The sequence below is a fragment of the Cyanistes caeruleus genome, chromosome Z, assembly GCF_971803275.1.
Source record: "Cyanistes caeruleus chromosome Z, bCyaCae1.hap1.1, whole genome shotgun sequence".
Lineage (NCBI taxonomy): Eukaryota > Metazoa > Chordata > Aves > Passeriformes > Paridae > Cyanistes > Cyanistes caeruleus.
In genome coordinates this window covers 6,373,843-6,386,234 of record NC_141732.1, presented here as the reverse complement: position 1 = coordinate 6,386,234, position 12,392 = coordinate 6,373,843, and the positions used below count along the sequence as shown (strand labels likewise).

At 44.7% G+C, this 12,392-nt stretch overlaps 1 pseudogene; it reads right to left on the bottom strand.

Moving 5' to 3' along the window:
- Window positions 1-10,853: 10,853 nt before the first annotated feature.
- LOC147648037 (syncytin-A-like) lies at window positions 10,854-12,392 on the bottom strand (annotated as a pseudogene).

Here is a 12,392-nt window from a genome sequence, read left to right as displayed (position 1 = left end):
TTTAGCCACATATGGAGCTTAGCTTGCAGGTCAAGGGTGATGCTGTGAGGAGGAAGAAGAGTACCTTCCTCCCCACGACCACCGAAAGGCAAAACACGACCACCAAGCAACAAGCCACGCAGAAGCAAAAGCAACCCAGATGACGCAGAAACCAGAACTGGAAAGACAATAAGGACTCTAAAGTTTGGGGAGGGAGGCGCAAGCCGTTGGTGGAGCGGTGACTCCCCCGGCCGCCCAGCACTGTTTTGCTTGCTGCCGCTTGCTAAAATAAATCCAATTATTTTTATTCAACAAGGATTTTGATTTTTATTAATATAACCCATAACAGACCAAGCTGCTCTTCCTGCTCTTGGGCTGGCAACAGCTCTCCCTCAGTCTGGCATGGCATCTCTGATAAATCAATCTGCTCCTGCTCTTTCTCCAGAACAACCTGCACAGAAAGCAAGAGAACATGGACTTCAACTTCCCATAAAACATTTGTGGCCCAAGACTCAAACACTGATGGGCTCACACGTTCCCAAATCACTGTGCTGCTGCTCTCCTGGCTTGTTCTCTGCCCATGGGGAGACACAGATTCCAAAGTGACACTGGCAGTACAATCAGGGTCCAGCTGGGTCTGAATCTCCAACAGACTCCTGGGCAGCTGACAGGAAATGTGTGCCATTTCTCAAGGGTCTGCTGAGGGCCTCCCTCCCCTTCTGCTCTGTCCTCTTTGTCTTTCCATAGTCACTCACACTCAGCCCTGTCCTACAGCTCCATCCTGACTCTGCAGGTGTTTTCCTGTGTGATTTCATCCCTTGTGAGAGACACTTGTGGAGTTCATGTTCTCTTCAGGCCTGCACCACCATTCCTGCCTTTCTGACATCTACACTCTTGTTAGAAATCCTGCTCGTTCAGGAGATAAGGATGTGTGCAGTTTGATCTTCTGATGGAGGTCAGAGAGCCCCTATGGCCACCTGAGTATATGGAAGAGGACCAAGGTGTTTATCCTCCCTCTTTTGTCAGCTGAGAATTCTGAGCGGCACTAACAGAGATCCTCCAAAGGCCCCATCAACAAATGAATTGACACACCCCTAGGGATGCCAATGAAGAAAACCATGTGTCATGTAATGCATGTATGACCAAAGTCTCCAAATTCCACCTAGAGCTTGAGATTGTTCCACTCCCTTAGGACATGGCAGCAATTTGTTGCATAAAAAGAAGGTTTCACAGCAGAAGAGAGTGGAGGAGGAAAACAGCTCTGTGGGGTAAAATCAATGATCTCTGCAGGGGGAATCATCTTTGCCTGCTCCAGATCACTCAATGGAACCTGTCTCTCCTCCTGTCCTCAAAGGGATGCCTTTAGGTGACTTTTATACCTCCAACTGCTTTGGAGAAGAGATGGGAAGATTCCACAATGTAAATGGTAGGTAAATGGTAGATAGATAGATAGATAGGTAGATAGGTAGATAGATAGATAGATAGATAGATAGATAGATAGATAGATAGATAGATAGATAATAGATCTCAGATATAGAGATCTGATTATTACATATAACCTGTCTTTACTATTCTTTCTGTCCCAGCACATATTAACACTTGGTAGCCAGTGCCCCCATCAGCAGCAATGCTGAACTTGCTCTCCTGTTGCTTCAATAAATCACACTCTTGGGGAATCTGGAGCATGCTGGTTCTTATGGAATGTGATCAGAACCAGAGCACTGCTCGGGGACTGCACTCTGTGCATCTGTGCTGAAAGAAGTTCTTCTCTTGGACTCGACCACACTGATGGTGCTGAAGTGGCTGCAATCAGAAATGAAGCCCCGCCCCTCTCAGTTCCACTGATCACTGAGGACCAGCTGGAATGCAAGGCCATTGATTTCCTGCCCGATTTCTAAACACAACACAAACTGCTCCTGTGACAGGGGCTGGGATGAGGGCTGCCAAAGACACGGACACTGTTAATCTGAACTTGATGTGCAAGGCCCAGCTGACTGGCCAAGAACCAGAACAGCTCCTCCTGCACCAAAGTCCCCACCTCAAATGAGTGTTCTTGTGCTAAAATACTCCATTGTTCACAACTGCCATATGGAAAATTAAAATTATATCAGAACCTCTCTCAGTACTGGAAAAAGGCAGGACATATGCAGCAAAACAACTTTCCATTGTGGAAAAAGTAAAAAAAAAACCCAACAGGTTATGATTCCTAAGATTGCAAAAATGCAACCAAAAAAACCCATAATAATGTGACTCCCTCTAGTGTCTAAAATAATAATTGGATGCAGTGAGGGAATGCTGATGGTCCCTCATCAGCCTGCCTGTCTCCAGGCTAAAGCTTCCTCAACACCTCCTCATTGGACCTGTCTTCCACAGCCTTCCCCAGTGCCCTTGTCCTTCTCTGGACATGCTCCAGCCCCTCAATGACTTTCTGATCACAGGGGCCCAGGACTGGACACAGCACTCCAGCTGCGGCCGCGGCGCTGCCCAGCACAGGGGGACGCTCACTGCCCTGCTCCTGCCGCCCCACTATTGCTGACACATGGCCATCATGCCCCAGGCCTTCTTGGCCACCTGGGCCCAAGCTGGCTCACGTTCAGCTGCTGTTGAGCGACACCCTTGGGTGCTCTGGGCCCAGGCAGCCCCCCGGGCACCACGTTACACATTTGACTTCAAAGACAGCATCTGGAATTTGGAGACGCCTTTCCTGTTCTCAAGGATTTTCAGTCACTCCGCATTCGAGGCTTCAAAGCAGCTTTCAAAGCTGCAGACTTCACCACAAAATGTATCCACAGAAGCTTGCTGCTTATGCTTTTAACCTCAGAGGAAGGCTTCAGAACCACGCAGTTTGTTTCTTTGGCCTCATGGGACAAGCATGGCCTTCACAGCTTCATGGACAACATTATCATCTCCTGGCAGTGTTGTGGTATATTTTTATTCATTTTATTTGATCCAATTATCTTTTGTATTGTTAAGTCGTACCCCCCACCCTTGGTAATAGTTTATTCCCAGTTGTGCCCTCCTACCCCGGTTGCCAATCCACCCTGATACCTGCCCCTTGTTCCCGAATGTTCGCTGTTCCCCCGCCCATTAAGTTGTCAATCCTCCCTTGTGCCAACCCCTGCCTGGACAGCCCCGTTTGGAATTCCCCTGCTCCTCCGAGCCCCATTGGCCCATGTGCCCCACTCTCCTCCCCTTGTGTTCTCCATTGGTTTATGTATTATGTAACCCCGCCTTGTGCTCCTCCCCTAAGTCTTCCCTGTTGGGTTGTTATATGTACACGCCCCTTGCTCCTCCCCCGCAGAGAAGTTGCTGTACACCCCGTTTCTTTTGTCTTTTGTTTCTGGATCCTTCAAGAGAATAAATCTCTTTTGAAGCCACATGGAAGACCTCTCCCTCCTTGCTCCTGTCCCTGACACTGGACAGCCAGTGCCATAGAGCATAAGCCCTAAGCTCCTGCGCTTCCCCGGAGCAGCCCACTCCTGGCCCGGTGCCGGGAGCTGGCTGGGGAAAATGCGGCAGCATGTCATGGCAACAGTTTAACAAAAGCCAAAGGACAGATGGGCCACCAGACTCTGTAAAAGTGAAGAATTGTTCACAAAACTACAGAGCTGTTTCACTAGCTGAACACAGAATTCTAAAAAGGGAAAGCAAACAAACCAAGCCCCGTGAGGCCCAGTGCCCTTGGCCATGGCATTGGAGAAGCCAAGAGACAGAGCTTCACTGAGCCAAGCAGCCACATGCTCACCCACAGGCACCAGCGCTTTGGTGCCTCAGCACGGCAGCTCAAAGCCCAATTCCCAGCGGTCTTGTGCTGGAGGGAATGGCTAGGTGCTGCCAGGACTCCAGCCCTCAGCACCCTCAGCCTCCAACAGCAAGCGCTGGCTGGCCAGAAACTTGCAGCTCTGCCCCTCACTAAAGACAGCTCCACCCAGAACTGGCACTTACTGTCTGGGATGGCTCCGCCTCTTCGGTGAGCACAGCTGCACTCTCCTGCTGCTCTTGCTCAGTTTCCCCCTCTTTGTTTCCCTCTCCAGGAGCAGAGGGAGCCAGGGCTGAAACTGCTCTTGCTTCTGGGCTCTGTGTAAAGAGACAAGCACAAGGGACAGGCCGTTACTTATCACTTCCAACTTCCTTGCTTTTTGCATCTACAGCCAACCTGCTCTACTCAGGAGAAATCATCAGCTTGCACAGCAAAGGGATTCTAAGTCACTCCCATTAAATGAAAAAAAGGGCTAATTCAAGCCTACTGCATATGGCTCTGAATTCCATATTCCTCCTTGGCTACTAGCAGCAAGCAACATTCCCTGGGCAAAACAAGGCTTGTAGTTCTCTAAAGCCCTGACATAGAAAAGGAGGAAATAGTGCACAATGCCTTTGCAGTTCCTACTGGAGGTCTGCAAAGTTAAAAGTGTATGGGAATCTCATCCAGTGCTGGAAAAGTGCAGCAAAGCCTGTGCAGAAGTAACTTTCTTTGCTGGAGCAAGGGAATAAGGAACCAGCCTTCTCCTCCTAGCAAAACAAGCAACCAACAGATGAAAGAAAGTGTCACCTGCTCCAGTGTCTAATGTACTTGGAAGCAGGGAAGGGATCTTTCCCAGGGAAATGGCCCTTGTGGTGAGCACTGTCACGTAGGGATTGCTGGAAGTCTGCCTGATGCTCCCTCATCAGCCTGCCTGTCTGACACCAGCCTAAAGCTCCCTCCGCACCGCCTCACTGGACTTGTCCTTCTAGTGGTTGACATCTGCTAATTTCACTTTTCTGGCTAATGTACTAAAGAATGACATGGATTTTTTGCGCTCGCCGCAATCACCAGGGAACTTACTCCATTTTCTTTTTTTTTTTTTTTTTTTTAGTGTGTTGTGCATTAGGAGTAGGTTAAAACAGATTGAAAACTTAGCAAGAATAAAGAAACTTTATTATCAGGATTGCAAGTATAAGAAACCAGAATAAAACTCCTAGATACTTTTCCTCCCCCTACCCAACTTTTTCTTCTCCTAACTGACAACACAGAGACAAAACTTGGGATGGTAAAGCAGAACTAACTATACAGTAGTCTTATATGAGTTTTCGTAGGGTGAGGAGGGGGTGTTTGGTTATGTTAGGGAGACTTGTTTAGAGAAAAGCAGGTTCTTGCTGTTTTTTCATTATCAGGAATTGCAGGAGCCCTGGAAAAAAGTTGCTATCCTCCTATCCTTCGCATTTTCACAGCTTTCTTACAAGTGTGTTTATGGGCTAGGAACTCATGGGGTATTATTTTATGGATGAGTTGTTTAAAGGCAAAGGTTTTTCTTAGTTGGTTTTTGCAATCATCTCTGGAAACAGAGCCTTTTTTCTTCTCTCCCTGGGCGCAAAGGATTTGCATCCCTCTCATCTCTTTCTCTCTGTAAAGTTTTGATGGGCTTACAGCTACTTTAACATTTGCTTTGCTTTATTAATGGATGTTTTGGTTCAGATTTACAGTCTCAATACTTCATCCCCCCCTACTCTCATGAATTAAAGGAGATATTTTAGTATATTATTGTTTATTTCTATGGTACTACTGAAAGAATATTTTAGTCCTATTTGCCATTTTCTCATCCCTCTTTGATTTCAGCTTTGACTCATTCTTTCATTGACTTCAAGGTTTTTAGGTTGCTTTTCCCCATGTTGTCACTGTCCTTTTCTCTCCCTGCAGAGAGGAACAAGGTCTGGAGGTCTCATCTGCCTATCTGACAGGGTTCCATTTTTTATCTAGTGGCTGCAGCAGGCATGGTGCTGGATGTCAGGCCACTCTGGGCACCTCTCTGCCCTGGCAGGGGAAGTAGGCTCGGCCTGGAGCTGCCAAGCACCACGGAGGACTCAGCGTCGGCAAGATGTCAGCAGCCGTGGCCAGGCCCGGCCTGGGGCCGGGCTCCTGCTGCCTCCATTTCTCACCCGAGAGCCGCTGGCGTCCGGCCCGGCCTCCCCCAGGCCGCCCAGGCCGTGGGCGAGCAGGGCCGGCCTCATCACAGCTCTGCTACCTCCTGGGTCCGGAAGCAAAAGGGTCAGTTCCCAGACTCGTGCATTTTACACTGGTGCATTCCCAGGGGCAGATTGAGTTTTTCAGTGCTGTTGTAAAATGTTGTCACTTCCCACAACTTGCTAACTATTGGCTTCTTTTAGGCACAGAGGAAGTGCTCAGCACCTTGTCACAAAGAAATCACTTTTCCCCTGTGTTCCTTACGTCTTTCCCCAAATAACCATTAAAATCAAACTACCACAGTCATCCACAGCCTTCCCCAGTGCCCTTGTCCTTCTCTGGACATGCTCCAGCCCCTCAATGACTTTCTGATCACAGGGGCCCAGGACTGGACACAGCACTCCAGCTGCGGCCACGGCGCTGCCCAGCACAGGGGGACGCTCACTGCCCTGCTCCTGCCGCCCCACTATTGCTCACACATGGCCAGCATGCCCCAGGCCTTCTTGGCCACCTGGGCCCAAGCTGGCTCACGTTCAGCTGCTGTTGAGCGGCACCCCTGGGTGCTTTGGGCCCAGGCAGCCCCCCGGGCACCACGTTACAATTTGACTTCAAAGACAGCATCCGGAATTTGGAGATGCCTTTCCTGTTCTCAGCAACTCAAGACAGCACAAAAAGAGACTTGCAGAGTCACCCCACATTCGAGGCTTCAAAGCAGTTTTCAAAGCTGCACTCATCACCACAAAATGTATCCACAGAAGTTGCTGATTCTGCTTTTAGCCTCTGAAGAAGTGTTCAGAACCACGCAGTTTGTTTCTTTGGCCTCACGGGACAAGTATGGCCCCCCACAGCTTCATGGACATCACCCAGCAGCATCTTAACAAAAGCCAAATGACAGAGGGGCCAACAGGCTTTGTAACATCGGAGGTTAATTTTCTCACTAGTAGGATGGGACTGCCAGGTGACACGTCATGAGCTTTTCTTTCAGACATCAGTCTCACCTATAGATACAGGAGATGGCACAAGATCACCTCTACCATAAGCAGCTTCAAAATCTCTTTTTTATAGAGCATTTTATGAGTGTTTCAGCCAATAGCATATTGCTAAATCTTACTGACAATTCTTTTATCCAATCACTCGAAACATACATACGTCTTCTTCAAACAATGCTTGCTTGTTTGCTTTCTATTAACAATACTCAATACTCTGTTATTAGACTTAAAACTTGCTACTATCTTGGTAAGCATATTTTTGCAGTCTTAAGGTCTAAGGCCAAGCCTAAAGACTCAACTCTTGTTTTATGTCCTTGCATAATAATACATGTATTATTGTATCTTCCTCCCTTTCAGGCCTTGCAGCTGCAGCTAGCTCTAAGTTCTCAGCTTTTTCTTTTCTGAGGCCCTTTTTCACAGCTTCTGAAAGCCTTCTTGCATTTACTCTTGGTACAAGCACAAAGAAACTTGCTTAACTTTGTCGCTTATTGACTACCTTGTGTTACACAGCTCTACTGCAAAACTTAAAGTCTTTAGGTACTTAATATATTTCTCTTTACTTACTTAAAGCACTACTCTTGCTTACTTTGAGTGTTGTTATTTTAAACTACAGCAATTTTAATGCTGTAAAAGATCGGGTCTATTCCAAGGATGTAAGTCAAATGTGGTAGCAATTGTCATTTCTTATTCAAGTAAGTCTGATCCCTTCCAGGGTCGTAATTCAAAACCTTCATCTCTGTCTATACTTGGATGGTTAAGGCAACCCAAACATTTGGTTTTGTTTGTTCTACAGGCAATTCTGCACTGCACAGAACAAGCAAGATCAGCAAGTACCAACACAGTAATCAATTTTGCTCCATGCTTTTCGTCAGCTATTTTTTGGCAAAAGACTTTTCCATGTATCTTAATTCATTTAGAGACTATAACAAAAAAAGAAGGGTCAATTTCACCTTTGCAAATTTGATGGGGGAATATACTCTCTATAACAGGAAAATACCACACTTTTGCCAAAAGAGCTTTATGAAATCAACAATTTACACATTTACACAATGACATAAAAATCAGGGTTCGTAGGTTCCACAGGTGAACAAGGGATGCCAGCTGGGACTCATAGGCTCTCCGTTTGGCTCACGTCGACGTGCCTATTTCTCTGCTCTTACACTCATCAACACATTGTCGTGTGTGATACTGTTTGACATTCTTTGCTAGAACCCACTAGTTCTGGCACCCGTGGAGACACAAGCATAGCCTTTGCCCCAAGTTATTAGTCAAAAAGGGCCTTCAATTTGTCCTGTCTCAGAGTTTCTAATTAAAACAGGGGGATTTTCTTTTCATTTTGCTTGTGTGTTATTTGAAAAATGCCTAAAAGCTGGTGGATCGGGTTCTGTCAAAGATCTGTCCCAGAAATTAAAAACATATAAAGCTTTGCTCAGTCTCATCAGAGGTGTTGCCTCTACTCCCCCTTCTGTTGATCTAGAATGCGTTTTAGGGTGTGATATGTCCTTTCAATAATTGCTTGGCTTGTAGCGGAGTAGGGAATTCCAAAAGAGTGGCAAACACCCCTTCATTGTTGCCTTGAAAACTCAACTTTTCCACCTTGTTTACGTAATTTCTAAGAACTTTCCCAGGACAGTGACTGTTAACTTAGATAGATATACATTCTTTCTGATACGCATCTTTTGATGGACGTCTCGCACGACCAGTGTGATTGGAAAGGTGGTAACCTAACTCTCCAATCCCTGGTCATTGCCGAGAATCTAAAAATACTGAAGTTGTAAGAATAAAACCATTTTTTCCCCTATCATACGGGAGCTGTGTCTGTGTGAGTCGTTGCGTGTCCTACAGTGACAGTCCATCAAAAATGTGGCCAATTTTTGGGCTGTATATGCAGGGCCATTGCCTGGTTTTACTTCTTGGGGTAGTCCTAGTGAAGCAAATGACTGCAAAAAGTGTTGACAGGCATGATTGGCTGTCTCTCCTGTGTGAACAGAAGCAAAACCTGCACCTGAAAAGGTGTCAACTGATCTGTGAATATTTTTACATTTCCCAAAGGAAGGGTAATTAGTGATGTCTGTCTGTCACAACTGCAGGCTTTGCAAACCCCATGGGTTGACAGCTCCTGTAGAAGCAGAGGACTGCACAAGCTGACAGTCAGAGCAAGTACTAATGATGGCTTTAGCTTGACTTTTAGAAATGTGAAACCTCCACACAAGTGCTTGTGCATTTCGGTGAAAGAAGCCATCACTTAGTTCTGCTTGTTCAAAAATGTTTGGCAAAGCATTACAACAACCATTGTCAACTTATCCGCTCTTGCGCTTCCTTCTGCTAAAAATCCTGGAAGTGAAGAATGAGCCCTAATGTGAGAGGCAAAATATGGATTAGTTCTGTATTGTGAAATTGCATCAAAGCTTGAAAGCCAACAATACAAGGTATCATTTCCAACATCTTTTAGAACTGATCTTTCTACTCTTTTAACTACATTACCAACATAAGCACAATCTGTAATTAAATTCAAAGGTTCTGGAAAAGCTGAAAGGCCCTGACTACAGCAGCTAATTCAGTAATTTGAGAAGATCCCTTCACTGTTTGAATATGCAATTCCCATGTTTTAGTTGTTTGATTTAGCCATACTATCACTGATTTATGTGTTTTCCCTGATCCATCAGCGAAGAGAGTTACAGCACTTAAAGGTTCTTCGCTTAACGTGGGTTTTTCTCTAAAACTCAATTTTGCTTGCAACCATTTATGAGCTGGGTAATGAATAGAACAAACATTCTATTCTGAAAAATTCAACAATGCATTTTGCAAATCATCTGAATTTTGCAATGCCCAATCAAGGTAGTCTTTTTTCAAAGGTAAACAAATAACTGCAAAATCTTGGCCTGCTAAGGTGAACAACCTTGTTCTGGCTCCAATAATAATTTGTGCTGTCATCTCCATAGTTGTAAAAATTGTCTTCAGGGACCTATGAGGAATATTTTACATCCATTATTAACAAAGGATCTCTTTCAGAAGCATCCCATTGAAAAATGAGACCATAAAGTTGCAGTTTTTCTCCCAAAATTGCAAAAAAAAGGGATTTTCTGGAGGACACCAGTGGGCTTGTCTTCTTTGGAAAGCCTCTGTGACCTTTCCAAGGGCTACTTGAGCTTCAGGTGTTAGAGCCCTAGGAGATTTGATATTACAATCTCCTCTTAATAAGTCAAAGAGTGGGGCAAGTTCATCGTTGGTAATTCCCAAAATACGTCTGACCCAATTAATTTCCCCCAGAAGCTGTTGTAAATCTTGCAAGGTGTTGACACTGGTCCAGAGTTGTATTTCCTGTAGAGGAATTGTTTGTTCAGTCATTCTCCATCCCAGATATTTCCAGGGCAGAACTTCTTGAATTTTGGATGTAGAAATTTTCAGTCCAGCCTTTTGAATTTCAGTAACAACACTGTCATGAGTTTCTTCCATTTCTGCTTGTGTTGGTGCTGCAATAAGCAAATTGTCCATGTAGTGTAAAATCATAGATTATGGGCGCTTCTGGCGAGCTGGAGACAGAGCTTGTGCAACGAAATATTGGCATTATTGGAATTGGAATTATTCATCATTGCTTGAGGCAAAGATTTCCAGTGATATCTTTGCAATGGTTCTCCTCTAGTGATAGCTGGAACCAAAAAAGCAAACCTCAGTGCTGACGAGTTTGGCGGGAGAAAATGCAGCACTCAATATGAATGATCAGCAAATCTCATTTATTGGTAACTCTAAAACCACTTATATAGCATCAATAATTAGGCTCATACATAGTGCAAAAGCAAGCTCATTATTGGATATTTCATTTAAGGTCAACTCCACCTAATTCTACATTCCTGTGATCGCTCAGCTATGCTGAATTCACATTCTTCTGATCACAGCATCCTGTTCTCAGTTAACATCACTAAGGCCTTCCTGACTTCTGCAACATCTCACACCAACTGCACTCCATTGTCTAACTCTTTCCCAGCTAACTGCTGCATGGGAATATGACCTTTGCTCTCTAGCCATTCCTCTATAATTCCCCTGTTTTCTTTTTGCACTAACAAAACTGTAGAAGTAGCCTTTTTTACCATGTTTTGCAAGCATTGCAGCATGCAAGGAATAAACAGTAACACAATCACAATGATCAATATAACAACAATTGCCATTTGTGCCAAATTTTTTAACCATCCTGTAAGACCTAGGGATTGAAACCATTCCTCTAATGGATTTGTTTGCATGGTTAATTTTTTCATATTGCTCTGTAGTTGTTGAAGACGAGCATGAATAGACATTGAATGGTCAGAAAGATTCATGCAACACATCCCATCAACGTCTTCACAGCCATGGCCCTGTGCTAATAGCAAAAAATCAATAGCAGCTCTATTCTGCAATACAGCATGCCTAACACTGTTCATATCCAAAAGCAAATCAGACAAAACCTTTGATGTAATGTTAAACTGTTTTCCTGTCCAGCATGCCAGTCGTCATAACTGTGTTAAGGCTTGAGCACTAGATACTCCAGGTGTAAAAATAGATGGCACAATCGCTGTAGGACGTTCCCAAAGCTCAGCCTGATCTTTGCATTCTGGCCCCAATTGGAACACACTTCTCTTTTTTCGTAACCTGGTTCTATTAGCTCTTAATAGTTGCTGTATAGTGGGTGCAATCAATGTCAATTTTCCAAAATAACAAGGTCCTCCATAAATGTTTGCTGGCAGTCCTTACCATGCACGATCTCCACAAATTAGAAAAACACCAGGCGCTAATTGTAGAGGTGTACTGCTAGAATTTACTTTGGGAGACTAATTGCCACAGTATGTATCATTATTTTGCAAATATAGCAAATTTTGTGGAGAAACATTTGTACCATTTGGCCCATGAGACTTCTTTGCATGATTGCTCCTAGACCAATTGACAAAATTTAAACAGTAATTGCTAGGGGCTGAACCTAACAGTCTTAACTCTTGCGGTTCTGACCCAGTAACATTTAAACCTGTAGCAGTGTATCAATTTTGAGCACCAATGGGATTTGCCTGAATTAAACCTTTGATACTGATCCTGAATTTACCTGATGAAGTTTCACATAATGTATTGTTTGCTTCCTTGGGTGTTTTCCAATTCTTTGTCCAGTTTTTAAACATTGTGGCATTGAGTGAATCATCTAAAGGTGCGCCCACTAAACAAGTTCGAAAAGGATCTGAAGGGGTAGCCATTGAAAGGCAAAAATTATCCTGACCAGTTTGATTAGCCCATGTTACCCACATATTTTGTCTTTCATCCATGTCAATCAAAAACCCTTCATTTCCCTCTATTATAGTAAACCACAACAACAACCTGATCAGAGATAGTCCCTTAAGGACTTTAAAAAGATTGTGGCAGTTCAGCCAGCATTTTGGCTGGATCCCATGTGAGATCTTGCTTCCCTTTTCTTTTACCCCTCTGCCTTGCCCATCGATTCGGTTGCTTCGAACCACGGGGTGTTCCAT